This window comes from Solanum lycopersicum, chromosome 9, assembly GCF_036512215.1.
Source record: "Solanum lycopersicum chromosome 9, SLM_r2.1".
Taxonomy (NCBI): domain Eukaryota; kingdom Viridiplantae; phylum Streptophyta; class Magnoliopsida; order Solanales; family Solanaceae; genus Solanum; species Solanum lycopersicum.
Window position 1 is genome coordinate 56,346,952 of NC_090808.1, and position 20,176 is coordinate 56,367,127.

General features: G+C 33.6%; 2 long non-coding RNA genes across 2 annotated transcripts; one reads left to right on the plus strand and one right to left on the minus strand.

The window, feature by feature from the left end:
• Positions 1-3,906: 3,906 nt before the first annotated feature.
• Positions 3,907-18,408, minus strand: LOC138338233 (uncharacterized). Its single transcript, XR_011211675.1, has 2 exons — positions 17,141-18,408; positions 3,907-4,159 (listed from the first exon to the last, which is right to left on the minus strand). It is a non-coding gene; the product is annotated as an uncharacterized lncRNA (long non-coding RNA).
• A 9-nt stretch (positions 18,409-18,417) lies between these two features.
• Positions 18,418-19,849, plus strand: LOC138338234 (uncharacterized). Its single transcript, XR_011211676.1, has 2 exons — positions 18,418-18,830; positions 19,666-19,849. It is a non-coding gene; the product is annotated as an uncharacterized lncRNA (long non-coding RNA).
• The last annotated feature ends 327 nt before the right edge of the window (positions 19,850-20,176 follow it).

Here is a 20,176-nt window from a genome sequence, read left to right on the forward strand (position 1 = left end):
AAGCAGATAGAAAATTTGTAAATCTGTTTGTTTTAGAGCTCTAACGTGCCCTTGTTCATCAATGCTGGTCCAACAAATAAACTCCTTAATTTTTATACATAAGAGACTCGCGTTGCGTCAAATAAATTCCTTGAATCGCCTATATGTTGGACATGGTTTTCACTATCCTGGACCACCATCTCTCCCTTGCATTACCATTCCCTATAGAACCTCTATTTCGAACCGTTGGTTACCACTTAAAATTCTTCATCTCGTCAAGATGTAGATTGTTGCTTTTGCCTTTCTGTTTTTGTTGTAGCATTTTTAGCAACTATTTCATTTATTTCAGCAACTGTTGAAATAATTACAACAATTATTGAAATTACTATTGCAATTGCTATTATAATTACAACAATTGCTATAAAGTAATTGTAAAAATGCAACAGCTAGCATGTTTACCATAATTATTTTGTAGTTTTGAAATTACTTTCAAAATTATCGAAGGATAATGAATTTATTTTTGCATTATCATATTTTAATTTTTTTATTTTTATATGTAGATTGTGTATGTTTGATTTATAACTAATAATCAGATTTCCACTATATTTTTGTTGTATAACTTCTTATCATATCCCCTTCTCATTTTCTGGCTTTTTATTCTATAATTTGTGCTAAAATCTATCGAAGAAGAAGTAAAAACTAGCTTAGAGAAGTCCATAGAAGAAGAAGTTGATAACACAAGATCGGAAAATTCTATAGATGAAGAAAGAGAACGTAGAATAGAAGTTTTTTTCTACAAATGTAAAAGGATATTATAGAGGAGAAACAATATGATATACCTATTTCATAGAAGGAGACATTCTTTATTGCAGTGTTTTCAGGTCAGTCCTTCAACCGATACTTTCTTTGTGAAGCGGATTAGGTACGAAAATGGTAGTTTTGAGTCAATGATTGATACGTTTTCAGATTTAAGAAGTTCTTTACTCTTAAGTTGGGATTATGTATGTTTTCTGATTTTAGAAATATTTTATAAGAACAAAAAATGAAAAAATTCTTCGATCTTCTATTTTCATAAACTACTTTTAACTTAAATATGTGAGTACTAGATTTCAAATAAGTACAATTTATCAACTTCTCCGACGTCGAATTTATAGCAATTGGATAAATTATAGTGACATGTCGTTTTGTTTAGGCAGGAAAGAGTTTGTTATCATCACTAACTTAAATTATCACAAGGTAAATATGTATGTTAATGAAACAATGTCAACCAAATACAAAAAAGAGACGACAAGAGTTGGAAAGAGTTTCCAAGGAAATGAGTTGATTAGGCATCTCAAAATAAAAGATATTAGTAAAGGTGTAAAATAATCGTTGTGCTTACATTATTTTGTTCATGATATTCTTTTGTGGAAAAGATTTTAACAAAAATTATTTTACAAAATGAATTTTGCTCTCGGGCGATAGAGAAACATCATCTATTTATCCGTGAAGTCGTATTAAGTAGGACATTACAATTAATCATCTATTGTAAATGGTGAAACCCTATACGAATATCACCAATCTTTATGGCTTTTCATGGACATTTATGGTGAACTTTATTTTATTTTAGTCCATATTTAACTTTTTCATTATTTGGGGCATTCAATGTTTTGATCTCTTTTTGAGATTATTTTATGTGGTGTTGGACATTTTGATCTTCGTTTTGCTCTGAAAAATATATAAGGTGTTTTCACAAAAGGTGTCTTCACAAAGAATTTTTGGATGGCTTTTGGTGATTGCTAGCATATCGATTGAGATTAATAGTCATTTGATCCCCTTAAGGATTTGGTAAGCAAAATTCTTTAACTTAATAAACAAATGTTGAATTCTACTTTTTACTATCTTCCGAATTTTGTTGCAGCATATTTAGCAACTATTTTCATTTATTTTAGTAGTTTGTTAAATAATTACAATAATTTCTGAAATAATTACAACAGTTGTTTGTAATAATTTCAAATTGCTATAAAATATTTCTAAAAATGCAGTAATTGCTACATATGTAATTGTTAATCCTATTTGTTTTTGTAATTTTCAAAACTAATTTTTAAAACTATAAATGAATAATCAATTTTTTTTAATATTATCACATTTTGATCTTATTATTTACATGTAGATGGTGTATCTATGGATAATTTCTATGCCTAGTAAAATGGAGATGAAATTTTTCACTAAGTTTATACCTAAAAATTAACAAAAGATGATAAAATTAAAAAGTCTAAGCTGAAATTGAAAGATCTGGCTATTAAAAGAAATAACCTAGATATTGGGACTAATTTTGATGTAGGAGGATCTTCTCCGAATATCGAGAGAGCTTTTAGTTGTGTTAATGGTGAAGAACGAGAAGGATAATTTACTCCAAATGTTAATAGATGTTCTAATGGTGTTGATTTCGAAAGAGAGGAGGATTTGATGATGATAGTAGTGATTTTGGAGTAGGAAGATTTTCTCCGATCGATGAGAATATTTCTTGGCCTCAAGAAATCTCATACACTTAGAAGGATTTAATAGACTTATTGAATGCTAAGATAGAGTCTTATGAGAAACTATCGTTACTAAGAATGCTAGGATATAACTTTTAGAAAGAAATATTTTCATAATGATGACTAAGAGAAGTATCATGCCATCATCAAGGATCTCTCACTCATATACTCATGATCATGTTAAAGAAAAAAGAGATAAATTTCAAAAGACATTGTCAAGTGTTAAAAAAAAATAGAAACGTGTGAATGAGTCTATTATTGAAATAGAATTGGTGTCGGAAGTTTATCCATAATGAAGGTAAAATTGTATTCCTACCATCTTTCTAATATTTGTCTTGTGTGATATTACTTCACTTTTACACGTGGAATTCATATATTTTGTTGAATTTCACATAAAAAGTGAAGTATATAACACAAATACAAATGTTAGAAAAATTTGTTAGAATACAATTTTACCTTCACCATGCATTATCTTCAGATACCAGTTTTTTTTCAGTAATAACCTTACTTTGTCTCTCTATCTTTCTTTGAATTCTTGACAATACCTTTAAGATTTGTCTCTTTTTTTTCTTTTGGCATGATTAGGAGTATATGGGTGAGAGATTTTTTATGATGGTCTAACAGCCCTCTTAGACATTGTGACGATAGATTTTTTAAAGACTTTATCCTTGTATTCATGGTGAAGATAATTTTCTCTAAAGACTCTAACCTGACATTTAATATATCTATTGAATCCTTATTGGTGGATGAGGTTTCTTGAGGATTAAGAATATTCTCACTGATCAGAGAACATTTTTCTATGCATAAATCACCACTAATATCACAGAATACTCCTTTTCCGAAATCAGCATCAAGAGTAAATTATCTTTCTCCTTCATCACTAAGAGTTCTCTTAACATTCGGAGAAGATTCTCATACATGTTAAACTTCTTCATAATCTCCTTTGTATAGCTTTCTTGAGATATGAAGTTACCTTCCTCGATTTGCTTCATTTCTAGGCCCAAGTAATATGACATGAGCCCTATGTCCGTCATCTCAAACTTAAGGGACATAGCTTTCTTGAAAGCTTCTAATAAAACTGGGTTGTTACCCGTTAGAATGAGATCACCAACATAAAGACAAACAAGTAGAATATCTCCAGTAGTATGAGCTTTAATGTAAAGAGCATATTTATGGACACAACAAGTAAACCCATTGCCTTGAAAGTTTTCACGACCGGAATCTAGACCCCGCACGAGGATGGCGTTTTTGACCTCTCAGAGGTTGCACACAAGCCAACATACGTCATTCTTACTTCATATAGGTTAATTTTAGCACAAAATTTGAAACTTTTTGTTTCCTAACATGTTTACTAAACATTCTATTACATGTATAATTGTTCACCATCAACCATCTAACATTAAGATCATCAAATGAAAGAAGCAGTTTATTATAATGATAAAGATGTACTTCCCAAAATGGCACCCATACAATGTCTGAACAAAAACGGGAAAGAACCGCTACTGGAATATACTCCACTAGCTCAATCCTACAACTAAGCTAGTATGTAAATGGGCAGTCATCCTCGAAAGCATGAGGGCCTACCAAGTCCGGATGAATACTCGACGTCTGGATAGCTGCAACGTTGATCCTGTATCTGTAGCGTCCACCTGTGCCTGCACCTAAAAGTTTAGAGTTGTATAGGGTTAGTACACAATTGTACTAAGTATGAGTATATGCAAGCACACACCAAGTACATGCATGAGTAAGAATAGCTCTTTCCTAGCAACATAATTATAGCAGGTCAAGTCAGTGGACTTGCCTAAGACTGGTCAACGGAACGGGACGTACCGGTACCATTCCAGTTCGTTTCGATTCGTCCCGTTTCGGTTGCCTACGGGACGGGACGGGATAGTCTGAACCCCGTACACGGAACAAGACGGAACCGTGATTTCATACCGGTGTATCGGTACCGGTTCATTCTGGTTCCGGTCCGGTCCGGTTCCGGTCCGGTTTATTTAATATATATTAATTTTTTTATATTTTATATAATTTATATTTAATTTATTTTTTTAAAAATTACAAATTTTATTTATTTAATATTTACAAGATACAAGTTATAAATATAACTTATAAAATAAATATTAATGAATATAAGTAATAACTTATAAAGTATAAACTTCAAAAGATTTAAATTTTGAAAACTTTATTAGACTTTACTTGCAAACTTATCAACAACAAAAAAATTAATAAAATATCTTTAAAATAAACTTAAGTAAAAATTATAGTAAAAAATTAAAAACTATTAATTTATACTTTTAAAATAAAAAAAATTATTACATTTTCGTAATTCCAAAAAATATCATCCCGTTAATTCCGTCCCGTTCTATCCCGGTTCGTTCCGGTTCATTCCGGTTCCATCCCGGTATATAATGGAACGGGACGGAACCGAAGAATCATCCCGGTAATTCCGGTCCGGTTCATCCCGGTACCGTTCAACATACCGGTCAACGGGTTCTGGTCCGGTCCGGTACCGGTTCATTCCGGTCCGGTGAACCGGTTCCGGTCCGTTGACCAGTCTTATACTTGCCAAATTGAGATTAGGAATGTGAGTACTCTTTCCAAATTTGGATTAGGAAAGTTATGCCATTAGAGTAATATGCACCATCATACTTAACATTTTGCATACAACACAGAACAGCGTACACATAGCACATATCATAATTCATATAACACATAAAGTTGTTCATATCACTTATTCATATGCCATGGAATCATGGACTTGACATTAAGATTTCCCAAAAATGAGAACTTAACATATGGAACCTTAATTAGGGAGTCTTCATTATCAAACACAGAGTCTGCTTCATTCATTCATACGTACTTCATTTCATTTCGTTCATAGGCTAGTGTGAACACCAGCTATACCTAGGATGTAGTTTAAGACTTTCATCGGGTTCGCTTTGCAATGACCAAGAATGACCTAATGTCATTGCTTGAGTTTAACTCACCTCTTGCTCATCCTGCCCTAACACATTTGGTACCATTCATTTCATTATGTGCATCATTTGAGGCTGGCCTCATTCATTCATTCATTGGAAAATTTAACCTTAATCGACATAGATCATGTAAGCATCATGAAATCCAGTGTCATGAAACCCCACACCGAAAAAAGGTGGAATCACCGGCCAAGGTGACCCAAAACATGCTAGCGTACATAGGAATTTAACCCAGCTAGATCCCTATATTTGCAGTATAGGTTCAAAGACTAGGAAATATAAGGAGATCAATACTCGCCATGCCGGACAGTCTCATCTCATGATAGTTACGTGAACCTCCGTCCTTTCCGAACGCTCATAGCTAGTCTATTGGTGCTCAGTGTAAAGTTCCATTATATTCAACTCATATGTCATGGAAGCTGGCTTCCAATATGAGGACATCATATCCCAATAGATGATTTCTCATCTCATCATTAGTATTAAGTTTGTTAATCTCAATACTTTCAGTAGAGTGTTATAGAGACCGGTCTCTTCATTACCTTTACACTCTCATAGGTGAGTACATTTTGGTAACATTTACTTAGGCTCATTTGTGATTGCTCTCATCTTTTACATTAGCCTCATATCATGTTGTCACCACATTCATTATCATCAACACATTTGCTCTTCATAATTACACACCCCTTTTTACGTGAATGTTCATTTCATCATATGCCAATGCACTTGGCCATTTGGTGTGTTTCACACTCTTATTTAACCCTTCTAGGGTTTCATCTCTTCATTGTTCATTTCATCATATGCCAATGCACTTGGCTATTTAGTGTGTTTTACACTCTTTTTTAACCATTCTAGGGTTACATCATTTCATTACATACATTTTAGGTTCACTTATTTTTAAACTTATGCTAAACTTATGGGTCTATATATAGAAGCAATGAGGAATCATTCGTAGTTCGTTAAGTGATTTATATCTTCCTAAGATTATGTAATACAAGAATTATGCATCTTGTATGTATGTCAAGATCTCGATTTCGATCTAAGTAGGCAACATTATTATTTAACATTTAATTCACATATGACTTGTCTATCAATATGAAATTTGGGCACGGGAACCCGGTTTTGAAATATCTTGGACAACACTTACACTTTTTTCATTCATTTCGGTTTGATCCATACGGCTTGGGGACCCAAGTTAGAGCCCCAATGCCTTTATTTCATTTTTCCCTTAATTTCTCTCTTCATTTTTAGCTTAATAGAACTAAGAGGGTGTGGGATCGAACTCCCACAACCTCATTTACTTTTTATTTTCATTGCCTTTAAATTTTTCTCCTTTGGCCGAGGGGTTGTGGGTTAAAACCCCCACAATCCCTCTTTAATTTCTTTTGATTTTTCTCCTTAAATCTTCCTAGTAGTCGTGGGTTCGATTCCCACGCCTCATGTCTCTTTTCTTTCATTTCCTTTGACTCTCCTTCACTTCCTAGAGGTCGTGGGTTCGATTCCCACACCTCACTTTTTTTTTCTTTTACTCTTCCTTAATTCTATTTTAGAGGTTGTGGGTTCGAATCCCACTCCTCTCAATTCTTATTTTTTTTCTTTTAAGTTACATTTTCCAGCCAATACCATGGTTCGAATCCCCTTCACCACATTTCTTTTTACTTCTTTATTTTCATGGTTTTTAACATTGTGAGGTCACGTGTTCAATCTTCCATGACCTCACTTGTTTTATTTAAGTTTTTCAACATTTTGAACCCTCTTTGTTGACCGAAATTCATCACTAGAAGCTGGAAATTTTCTTTTATTTTTCAGCATCCTTTCATCTAGTTACACCTTAGTTCTGAGGGGAATTTCGTAGTGCATTTAGAACGTTTTATCTACGTTTTCATGGATTCGTTTAGCCAAGAGATTGTCCCTCAAATCATCCACATTTCAACTCATATGAACATAAGATTTACATCAACATATGTACATGAAATATAAAGAACTATCATGCCATTTCAAGGCCTAAACCATGAATAATAGCCACGACAACACACACACATACACACGCAGTTAAATTTTCGGAAACATCAACATAAGTCACATAATTCCAAACATTCATATAAACACATAATCATCACGAAAACACGTTTCATCCCTAGTTTTGTACAAGCAAACATAACCAACCTATGATTCAATGGGAGCTTGTGACAGGGACATGCAGGGGGGAACAATCCTAATTTCAAGAATGAATATTCTGAACCTTAAAAGGTCTGTTGGTAAAGGGACCAAGAGAGAAGAGAACCCGTACCTTTTTGACGTTCAAACCTCTACTTTCTTCTCAAAGCACACGTCAAAATCCAAGAGCTTTAACACCAACTTGATGGAAAAACCCTCTCTTTGCCTAATGTGTTTGATTAGGTGGTTGTTTATAATTGTTGTTGTAAGTTCTTCAAGTGTGAATAACTTTGGTTTACCTAATGTTTTAGTTCGTTATTTGGCAAAGAAAAACGTGAGTGAGAGTGATAGAGACATGAGAGAGAGATGAGCGTGGGAGAGAAGAGTTTTCATAGGCTTAGGAGTATAGTTTAGGACATAGTCAAATAAGATTTTATTTAATTATTAAAAATATGATTTCCTTTTATTTTAAATCAGATAATAAATAATAAATATAAATTAATTACACTAATTTACCAACTTTAATTAAAAATAATTTAATTCATTACTTCCAACTACGTTCGAGCTCGGGTGGAGCAAGACTTCACTTCAAGTGCCCAATTTTGGCACTCTCTCCCCAAAATGCCCCTACACCTTATTACTTAAATAATTAATTATATATTTAGGGTAATTACGATACTACCCTTAGCCAAAAGAAGACCATTTGACCCTTAGACCCTCCAAACCTAAGATTTTCTCTTTTCAAGTCTGATAAAGACTCCTTTGAGTAAATCTTCGTATTCGAGAGTCATACATGATTGGACCCAACCTTTTTAAGCTCAACTAACTCCCCAAGTTAGTTGTATTGGCTGTAGTAAGGGTTCCAAGGTCTGGCTCTACGCACATCAATCCATGTGAACCCTGGTCTAATCATAGGTATTCTTGACACATTAAGCATTTCTTATTTTACCCATTATTAGGTTGTTACAAAAAGTATTTGTCAATGCAACTATTCCAAGCTCGTGGAGCTTGCTTCAACCCATATAAGGCTTTCTTCAACCTCAACACCTTATCTTAATGATTTTTAACCACAAAAACTAATGATTGCTCAACATAGACTACTTCTTCAAGATATCCATTCAAGAATGCCGATTTGACATCTGTTGATGGATATAGACAGATTGTCTCCATGCGGTCAACAGGCGTATAGACTTCTTCATAGTCGATTCCATGCCTTTGTTTGTAGCCTTTAGCCACACGTCTTACCTTGTATCTTTCTAATTTTCCATGAACATTTTTCTTCATCTTATATACCCATTTGACTCCAATTACTCGATTGTCCTTGGGAAGAGTTGTCAACTCCCAAGTGTAGTTCTTCTCTATTGACTGGATCTCCTCCTCCATGGCTTGTCTCTACCTTTTTTCAGTAACAACATCATCAAAAATCATTGGTTTACTATCAGCAAAGAGACAATACAAAAAACCAAAATTAATAATTTCTCTTGTGCCATCATAGAGTTTTTGGATGCTCCTCATCCTATGTGGTCTTTCACTTGAACTCTTTTGAGAATATGGAGATGCAACATTTGGTGGTGAAGGAGGTGGGGTTGCATAATGTGCAGGTGTCATGGTCTCCTTTTCTCTTCATCTCCGAAGTATGAAAGAAAACCGTATGTTTTTTCTTCCCGAGCCTCCCAATTCCATGATGCTTCTTAATCAAATTCAATATCACGACTCACGACCACTTTGTTATTGCTTGGATTTTACAATTTGTAGCCTTTGAACTTGCGTCATAACCAACAAACACATATTTGACACTCCGATCGTCAAGTTTAGCTCTCCCTTGATGTGGAACATGAGCATAGGCTATGCTCCCAAAGATTCTCAAGTTCTTAACACATGGCTTTCTTCCGCTCCATGCTTTCTGAGGTGTTTGATCTCGTACATTTCTTGTTGGACACCTGTTGCTTAAATAAATTTCACAAGAAACAGCCTCGGCTCAAAATTCTTTTGGTAGATGTTTAGCTTTCAACATACATCTGGCCATATTAAGAATTGTTCTATTCTTTTTTTCTGCAACTCCATTTTATTGGGGCGAGTAAGGTATCGTTAGAGTGAAACGAATTCCATGGGATTGACTAAAGTCATTAAATTCTTTTGAAGTGAATTCGTCTCTTCTATCATAGCTTAATGATTTTATTTCATAGCAACTCTCTTTTTCTACAAGTTCTTTGGAATTTGTAAAGGCAACAAAACTTAAGATTTTTTCTTCAATAGTTATACCCAAGTTTTTCTACTAAAATCATCAATAAAGAGCAAGAAGTTTTTACTTTTACCAAAAGAAGGTAGATTGATTAGACCACACACATCGGTGTGTACAAGTTGGAGTGGCTTACTTGTTCTTGAGGTAGTCTCCTTTGGAAAACTCATCCTTGCATCTTTTCCAAGAAGACAAGCTTCACACAATTGATTTGGATGGTTGATTGACGGTATCCCATCAACCATGTTCTTGTCTCCCATTGATTTGAGCACTTCAAAGTTCAAGTGCCCAAATCACATATGCCAACACTATGAGTCATCTTGCACATTAGCCTTCAAACAACTTACTTCAATAGTTTGAAGATTCAAAGGAAACAACCTAGTCTTTGCCATATAAACTTTAGCAATTAAGTTGTTACTTGAATCACTTGGCCAAAGATGCATATTTTTCATATGAATGTCATATCCTTTTTCAATATGTTGACCCAAACTCAAAATATTACTTTTCTATTTTGGCACACATTAAATATTAATAATCAATTTATGACCACAATCTTTACAAGATATCAGAATCGTACCTATCCCTTCAATTTGGATCTTTGAGGTATCTCCAAAAGACACATTACCTTTCATGACCTTCTTTATCTCCACAAATTTATCTTTGTGGCCACACATATGATTGCTTGCTCCATTGTCAAGATACCACGAGTTGCAATCATCTTTATCTTCTTCTTTGAGTGTTAATAACAGTGTTGACTCATCTTCAACTTTGTTATTGTTGTTGGGGTTTAGCAAGTGTGAATGGAAAAAGAAAAGAGAGAATTTGAAAAGTGAGGGAACTATTTTTGAGGGAAAATGAAAAGTCATTTGCAAAGTGCAAATGAAAAGTCATTTCTCCCATATTGGTAAAAGAAAGGGAAACTGTTGTCCTTATATAAGGAAACACATCCATTAAATCTTAAAGAGTTAAGAAGAAGATGCCCCCTCGTGCCGCCGTCGTCGCCGCTCGCTCGGCTTCGGCTTCCGATTTGGATTTGGATTTGGCAAATGATGTAATTTTTTGGACAAAATTTATTTAATCAGTTTTTGTTAAATCAAATAAATTCTGTTAATATTATCTCTTATAAATTTGCGGGTAATGGTAACATTATGAAAAGTTGTTACCCTTTCCAAAAAGTCGTTACTTTTGAAAAAGTCATTATTTTCCTAACAGACACATTCTTCCGAAAAGTTGTTATTTTTTCCAAAAGACACAACTTTCTGGAATAAACAGGTCTGAACACATTTCTCTGAACAAACACGTTTCTTGCTGAAAATGTCTATAAAAGGAAGTCAATTTTTGATTTTTCCAACACTGAATATTTTTTTCCTTCTATGCATTTATTTCTCTCAAATAAAATCAAAGTATCGATCGACTGAGTCTGTGTGACTTGTTGTTGTTCTAAAGTTCGCTAAAGTTAAAGAAATTTGAGGTACCGCTATTTCTTTAACATGTTTAATCCATTTTATCGTGGGAGAAATTAATCCATAACCTTGGGTACAGTGAGGGGATTAAATTTCTTAAGGACACACAATAGTTTCTGTGGACTCAGATTACTTCTTGTATTTTATGTATTTTCTGCTTCAACTTATTTTTGTTTCTGTTTATTGGTTAACCTTACAAATACAGGTTAATATAACAATCTTAAGAAATTTAACAAAGTTTTTGTATTTGCGATTTCTAGAGATTAAAAGCTTTATGGTTTTCTACTCTGCTTGAATTTTTAAAATTCATTCGATTAACGATTAAAAGAACATAAAAATTTAACGATAAATCAGAAATAATTTGAGTAAAAATTTGTTCTTTACTATTAGTATTTCAAATACGTAACTTATCTGCAATTTGTGACAGAAATTTTTTTTGACTAATTCAAGTCAAACAAAAGCTGGAACAGTAATTGCTGCAACAACATCAATTGCACATGACCGTTCAAATGTTGCCTTAGCGCCGACTGAGAACCTGCAAAGTTTTCTGGAGTCGACTTTAAGACATGGCAGCAAAAGATGTTCTTCTCTCTCACCACATTTATTCTGCAGAAGTTCATTAATGAGAATGTTCCTATTAGGTCGGATGAAACTCCGGTTGATGACCGATTCTTGGTAACAGAAGCATGGACACACTCAGATTTTTTGTGTAAGAATTATATTTTGAGTGGTCTGCAAGATGATCTGTACAATCTGTACAACAATGCCAAAACCTCAAAAGAACTGTGCGATACTTTAGAAAAGAAGTACAAAACAGAAGATGCCGGAATAAAGAAATTCATTGTGGAAAAATTTCTGAAATATAAGATGATAGACAGTAAGACTCTCGTCACCCAAGTTCAAAAATTGCAGGTCATAATCCATGATCTCCTTGATGAAGGTATAAAATTTATTTAATGCCTATGTTAGAAATATTATGTTTTCCCTTAATACTAACATAATATTTAATGTAGGATTGATTGTGAATGATTTTTTTCAAGTGGCTGCAATTATTGAAAAGTTACCTCCATTATGGAAGGACTTCAAAAATTACTTGAAACACAAACGCAAGAAGATGACTGTTGAAGATCTCATAGTACAGCTGAGAATTGAAGAGGATAAAAAGGCTGCAGAAAAGATGTCACGTGGTAATTCAGCAATATCTGGAGTAAATTTTGTTGAAGAAGATCCCACAAAGAAGAAATTCAATGGAAACTACTTTAACTGTGGTAAATATCGTCATAGGGCTAATGCGGGGTCCAAAGAAGGACAAGAAAAAGAAAGATCAAGCAAATTTGGTTGAATGCAAAGGAGAAATGGACGATCTCTGTGAGAATGTAACTTGGTTGGAAATGCAAGAGAATGATGGATAGATTCTGGTGCCTCATGCCATGTTTGTGCCAACAAAGAATTGTTTTCATCATATACTCCAGCACTTATAGATGAAAAATTGTTTATGGCAAACTCCGCTGTATCAAAGGTGGAAGGAACTGACAAAGTCCTATTAAAGATGACATCAGGCAAGATGGTGACATTAAATAGGGTCTCATATGATCCAGAATTGAGAAAGAATTAAGTTTCAATTCCAGTTCTGACCAATAATAGATTTAAATGTTTATTTGTTTTTGATAAAGTAGTAGTAAGAAAAAATGATATGTATGTAGGAAAAAGCTACCTTAGTGATGGCCTTTTCAATCTCAATGTAATTGCAGTTGATATGAATAAAGATTTTGCTTCTTCTTACTTTATTGAGTCTAAATGTTTATGGCATGAACGTTTGGGAAACGTTAATAACAAAACCTTGCGAAAACTGATTAACTTTAATATTTTGCCAAAATTTGAGTGGAATAAATCAAAATGTCAAATTTGTGTTGAATCTAAGTATGATAAACATTCTTATAAATCTGTTGAAAGGAATTCAAATCCTTTAGAATTGATTCACACTGATATTTGTGACATGAAGTTAACACCATCACGTGGTGGGAAAAAGTATTTCATAACTTTTATTGACGATTGCACTAGATATTCTTATGTATATTTGCTAAATGGCAAAGTTTAAGCAATAGATGCATTTAGGCAATATAAAACTTAAGTTGAAAATCAGTTAGATAAAAAGATCAAAATGATCAAAATGATCAAAAGTGATAGATGTGGAGAATATGAATCTCCATTTGCAGAAATATGTTTAGAAAATGGAATAATCCATCAAACTATTGCTCCCTACACTCCTCAGTCTAATGGAATTGCCGAAAGGAAAAACCGAACTTTAAAAGAAATGATAAATGCATTACTTATAAGTTCAGGTTTACCACAGAACTTGTGGGGGGAAACTATCCTTACAGCAACTCAAATACTTAACAGAGTGCCTCACTCAAAGACAAATGTAATTCCATATAAGAAATGGAAAGGTAGAAAACCCAATTTGAAATATTTCAAAGTGTGGGGGTGTCTAGCCAAAGTCCAAGTTCCTATACCTAAGAGGGTAAAAATAGGGCCTAAGAATGTGGATTGTGTATTCATTGGATATGCCACAAACAGTAAGGCATGTCGATTTTTGTTTCATAAGTCCGAACATCCGGATATTCATGATAATACAGTAATGGAATCAGAGAGTGCTAAATTTTTTGAATATATCTATCCGTATAAAACTAGAATTGAGTTATCTACTGGGGGATCTAAACAACCCAGAGAAGAACCAAAAGAGAATGAACATAATGAAGAAAGTCCAAGACGCAGTAAACGTCAAAAGACATCTACTTCATTTGGATCAGATTTCGTAACATTTCTTCTTGAAAGTAAGCCTCAAACATTCAAGGAAGCAATGTTGTCTAGCGACTCAAACTCTTGGAAGGAGGCTGTTAATAGTGAAATTCAATCAATCTTAAGCAATCATACTTGGGAATTGGTTGATCTTCCTCCAGGGAACAAACCCTTGGGTTCAAAATGGATCTCTAAAAGGAAAATGAAAGATGATGGAATTATTGACAAATATAAAACAAGACTTGTTGTCAAAGGTTTTAGACAAAAAGAAGGTCTTGATTATTTTGATACATACTCGCTAGTGACTAGGATTACATCAATTCGGATATTAATTGCACTAGCTGCAGTGTACAGTCTTGAAATTCATCAAATGGATGTGAAAACAGCCTTCTTAAATGGAGAGCTTGAAGAAGAAATTTACATAGCACAGCTTGAGGGTTTTGTACTTCCTGGTAAGGAAATGAAAGTGTGCAAACTTATTAAGTCACTTTATGGACTAAAACAAGCACCAAAACAATGGCATGCAAAGTTTGATCAAACCATGTTGTAAAATGGATTTAAGATCAATGAATGTGATAAATGTATTTACATTAAATATACTCCAAATCAGGAAGTTATTTTGTGCCTATATATAGATGACATTCTTATAATGAGAAAAGACATTGCTAATATAAAAGCTACAGTGTATGCTCGCTAGTAAGTTTGATATGAAAGATTTAGGAGTTGTTGATGTGATATTAGGAATTAAAATTCTTAAACTCCTAACGGTCTAGCATTGTCTCAAACTCATTATATTCAAATGATACTTGAAAAATTCAAATTTTTGAATTTTAAAAGGGCAAAGACTCCAATTGATGTAAACCTTCATCTTGCAAAGAAGTGAGTTTTGGGATAATTAGATGACACTCAAAACTATGCTTTACATTACAACAAACATTCAGCCGTTCTTGAAGAATATAGTGATGCAAATTGTATTACTGGGTCAACTGAAACAAAATCCACAAGTGGATACGTTTTTAGTATTGGTGGAGGAGAAATATCTTGGAAATCACCCAAACAAGCATGTGTATCTCGCTCTACAATGGAGTCTGAATTCATTGTTTTAGACAAGGCAGGTGAAGAAGTTGAATGGCTACGAAATTTCTTAGAAGATATTCCATTTTGTCCCAAACCAATAGCCCCTACATGCATAGACTGTGATAGTCAAGCTGCAACAGGAACGACTGGAAGCATCATGTATAACGGAAAGTCTCGTCACATAAGATGAAGACATAACTCTTTGAGACAACTACTCTCTAGTGGAATTATCACAATTGACTATGTGAAGTCAAAAGATAATGTGTCGGATCCACTTTAAAAAGGCCTAAATAGAGAAGGAGTTGAGAAATCATCGACGGGAATCGGACTATGGCCGAGAACAAGTCATCTTGACAGTAACTCTACCTAGAAGACTGTAGATCCCAAGATCTAGGTTCAAGAAGATAAAACAAAGTCATTGATGATGGTTCAACACTGTCAAGAAAAATTATTATTTTATGGTCCATTCTCATGATGAGACAATTTTTAGTAACCAGGATAAAGACATAAGGACTTTTTAATGGTTTTTAAGTTTGATACAAGGAATATCAAATGGTGTATCTATGGGATAACACATTTAGAAATCACATATGTAAGTGTGAAGTGTAAGCCGCTTCAAGGAGAATCCGGTAAGGCCAGTTCTTTAAACACTTACTATCCAAGATGTGTTCATGGCTGAAACGAACAAAACAATAAGAACTAAGAACAGTTCAAGGGTTTATTGTGTGACATATGTTGTCTAGGTATACACCAAAGCTCGACGATTCAAAGATATCAAATCTACCGATTGACCGAGTATATCCGATATATGTTCACTACGGAAAGTTTAAAGGGAAACCTACTTATCCAGATGCGATTAACCTTTACCTACAATACACACAAGTTTTTTCATGCATATGTTTTAACACTAGCCTTCCCAATTCATGTGGGGGATTGTTGGGGTTTAGCAAGTGTGAATATGAAAAGAAAAGAGAGAATATGAAAAGTGAGGGTACTATCTTGGAGGGAAAATGAAAAGTCATTTGCAAAGTGCAAATGAAAAGTCATTTCTCCCATAACGGCAAAACAAAGGGAAATTGTTATCCTTATATAAGTAAACACTTCCATTATGTCTTAAAGAGCTAAGAAGAAGATTCCCCTCGCACTGTCGTTGTCGGCGCTCGCTCGGCTCGGCTTCGGCTTCGGATTCAGATTTGGAAAATGATGTGATTGATTGATAAATTTTTTGAACAAAATTTATTTAATAAGTTTTTGTTAAATCAAATAAATCCTTTTAATATTATCTCTTATAAATTTGCGGGTAACGGTAACATTTCGAAAAGTTGTTGCCATTTTCGAAAAGTCGTTATTTTGCTAATAGACACATTCTTTCGAAAAGTTGTTATGTTTTCCAAAAGGCACAACTTTCTTGAGTAAACGGGTCTGAACAGAATTCTCTGAACAGACACGTTTCTTGCTGAAAATGGCTATAAAAGGAAGTTAATTTTTGATTTTTCAAATTCTGAAATTTTTTTCCTTCTTTGCATTTATTTTTCTCTCAAATAAAATTAAAGTGTCGATCGACTGAGTCTGTGTGACTTGTTGGTGTTCAAAAGTTCGGTAAAGTTAAGGAAATTTGAGGTACTGCGATTTCTTCAACAGGTTTAATCCATTTTATCTTGGGAGAAATTAATCCATAACCTTGGGTACAGTGAGGGGATTAAATTTCTTAAGCACACACACTAGTTTCTGTGGACTCAGATTACTTCTTGTATTTTATGTATTTTCTGCTTCATTATATTTCTGTTTCTGTTTATTGGTTAACCTTACAGATACAGGTTAATATAACAATTGTCAACAAGATTAACTTTATCTTCAACATTACTATGAAATTCCCAAGACTAATGTTCCATTTTATGACAGTTATAATACTCAATTTTAGATTTGTCATACCTCATTTCATTTGTACCTTGATAGGCTCCATGTCCTCTGCTTCATCGTTGACCATAACCACGACCTCTAAATGACCGGTGACCTTTATCATCATTGTTGAAATGATTGGTAAAACTTCTTCCTCTTCCACGGCCTCCATGACCTCCACGGCCTCGCCATTGTCCATTTCCTTTGTAACTTTTTTCATATTCAAATCCTTTGAAGGATACATGAGTTTTATGAAGTTTCTCTAGTGGCTCCTCTTTTCTCCTTTTAATTTTCTCTTCATGGGCTTGTAAAGAACCTTCCAGTCGATCTACCATCATAGACTCTAGATCTTTAGACTCCTCAATAGCACACACCCCATAATAAAATTTAGGTGTTAAAGAACGAAAGATCTTTTCTACGCACGAACATCATCTACTTCCTCCCCATATCTTCTTAGTTGATTTAAAACATCCATCAATCTTGAATAGTACTCTGAAATGGATTCGGATTCTTTTATTTTTAAAACTTCGAACTCAGCCCTTAGAGTTTGAAGTTTTATCTTCTTTACTTCATCAACTCATTGGAAAGAATTTTTTAAAATCTCTCACGCTTCTTTTGAGGTGGTTGCATCAGCCACCTTCTCAAACATGCCATCATCCAAACATTGATGGATAAGAGTGAAGGCGTGTTGATCTTTCTTTCATGTCTTTAACAAGACTTTTTCATTTGGAGGGCAAAGTTTTTTCATTTGCGGGTTTTGTATACCCTCTGTTTACAATATCCTAAACATCTTGAGAGCTAAGAATAGCTTTCATTAGTAGACACCATTTTTCATATTTTTCTCTTGTGAGACAGGGGTATTGAAAGGACAACGAACTATTATTTGTTATGACTTTGATACCACGTTGTTGGACAAAATGATAATCACCCTGGATAATGTCCAAACTAATTAGCAATAGGAAGAGAGTAACAACGACACCAAATATTAAAATGGGTAAATATGATACCCGAAAAAGTAATACAATAATATTGATGAAAAACTTGGTAGTGTCAAAATACTACTACTCAACACTCTTTTATTTCTTATCACTCACAATAATATTACTTGCACACTATTTTCTCACAAACAAAAAAACTAGTTTGTGGATTACTCTCTCTACTCTCTATTGCTTCTCTATTTTGGTGTGTCTTCAAGTGTTCAATTGCTACTCTATTATAGAGTTTGGAAAACATCATTAATGACATAATGTGGTATCCAATTTCAACAAAAAAATTTCTGCCTAACTCTACCAAGCTTATACAAAACATTATACTAAACTTTGACTACCTACTTCCACAAATGTGGCTACCAACTTTCACATTGTTGGCTACCAATTTTCACATTTGTGGCTAATAATTTCAACAAGTATGGCTGCCAAATTAATTGTTGCCAAGATTTATTTCCACAGTTAGCAGAGGTGATAACGTTGAAGAGTGATCATATTTGTGGAGCTTTTTCTAGAAATATCAGATGTAATATTTCGCTCACCAATATCATGGAAGTTATCTTTGTTCGTCCCTTTGCTGCTAAATTTATGCGTTATTTGTTAGAATACATAAAATTTACTTGAATGTACACATTTTTTTGGATCAGGTTCTCATACTTTGTTTATTAGAAAATATAGGTATCAATATATCTAGCGCTAACATGTGTTGCCTCTCGTGGTTGCACTACTCTTCACATGTAAGTGCTCTCTCATTTGTTATCTAGAAGTTTGACTTGCACAGATAAATTATTAGTATTACCACTTTATGATTAATTTGGTTGTTGCTTATGATGGTAATATTTATATATATGGTTACATTCATTAAACTTTATGTCTAGACATAGTGATGGACAAAACATAAGCTTAATGAGTTCAATTTTATCTACTATTTTCGATATGATACATGAGCTATGTATAATTTAAAAGTGTAATACTCCTTACTAGGTGCATGCGAATTGGGAATTTTGGTAGGATTTTCCTGTAATATAAGTGGCGTAGTCGTATATATGGGATATATGACAGAGTGGATCTTCAAAACATCATATTTGAAATTTTATTTCTTTGCCAAGTGTGGTTCCATCAATCTACAAGTTAGCAAACAATTACAAATTGAAAAGAATATGGATTCCATCAAATTACTTCACAAATTTGATATATATGTCTTTCTAACTGAATAAATTTATGTAAACAACCCATTATCAATACTATGTTGTGTTGTAAAATGGCTTAACTTCTCCTCTGGATTGTTAATACAGTAGTTTAGACTTCTGAGCGTGAATTGGGTTGTCCCTCTAAGCAAGATTAATTGTAGTTTTACATGGACATTTTTACTAGTTCGTATTCAAATTTTTTGTTTGGATGGTATATGATCTTCTTACACCCTGGACTTTTATTAAGGGTGACTTCCCACTGGTGATCACTGCCCTTTGATAAAAAAAATGGTGCATGAGGATTATTTGTGCGTTAATGAAGATATAATTTATGTGTTAATGGAGTCATCCTTTTAATATTCTTAATTTTTCTATTTTCTAGGGAGCTATGCTGCAATACATTCAGAGTTTGATCACTAAACATCCAAGAAATTTGATCTACAATGATTTATTTCAATTTTATCGTTGGCCTATAAATTGCAAGGGAGGATAACTTTACGAGTTGTGTCTAACACCCTTTACCTATTGGATGAACAATTCTATTAGTCATTGTCTGGGTTAATTTACGAGTTTTGTCATATACTTAGTTGACATATAACTTTACAAGTTGTGTCATATACTTAGTTGACATATACTTATATCTCACTATAATTATAAATGCTTACTTTGTTTCGTGATATTAACTCTATGTTTTTCCTATGCTACTTTTTCATTTTTCTTTTAATTTAATTCATATCTTGCACCTCCAAATGATGATTGAAAGATCCATCATAAAAAAAATTGAAAATGCAATATATATAAACTAGTAGACAGTGAAATTGTATTGATAAATTCATACTAAATTATGTGTTCATACATGCTATGCAGTAGAGAAGCCAATGCACAATTTTTAT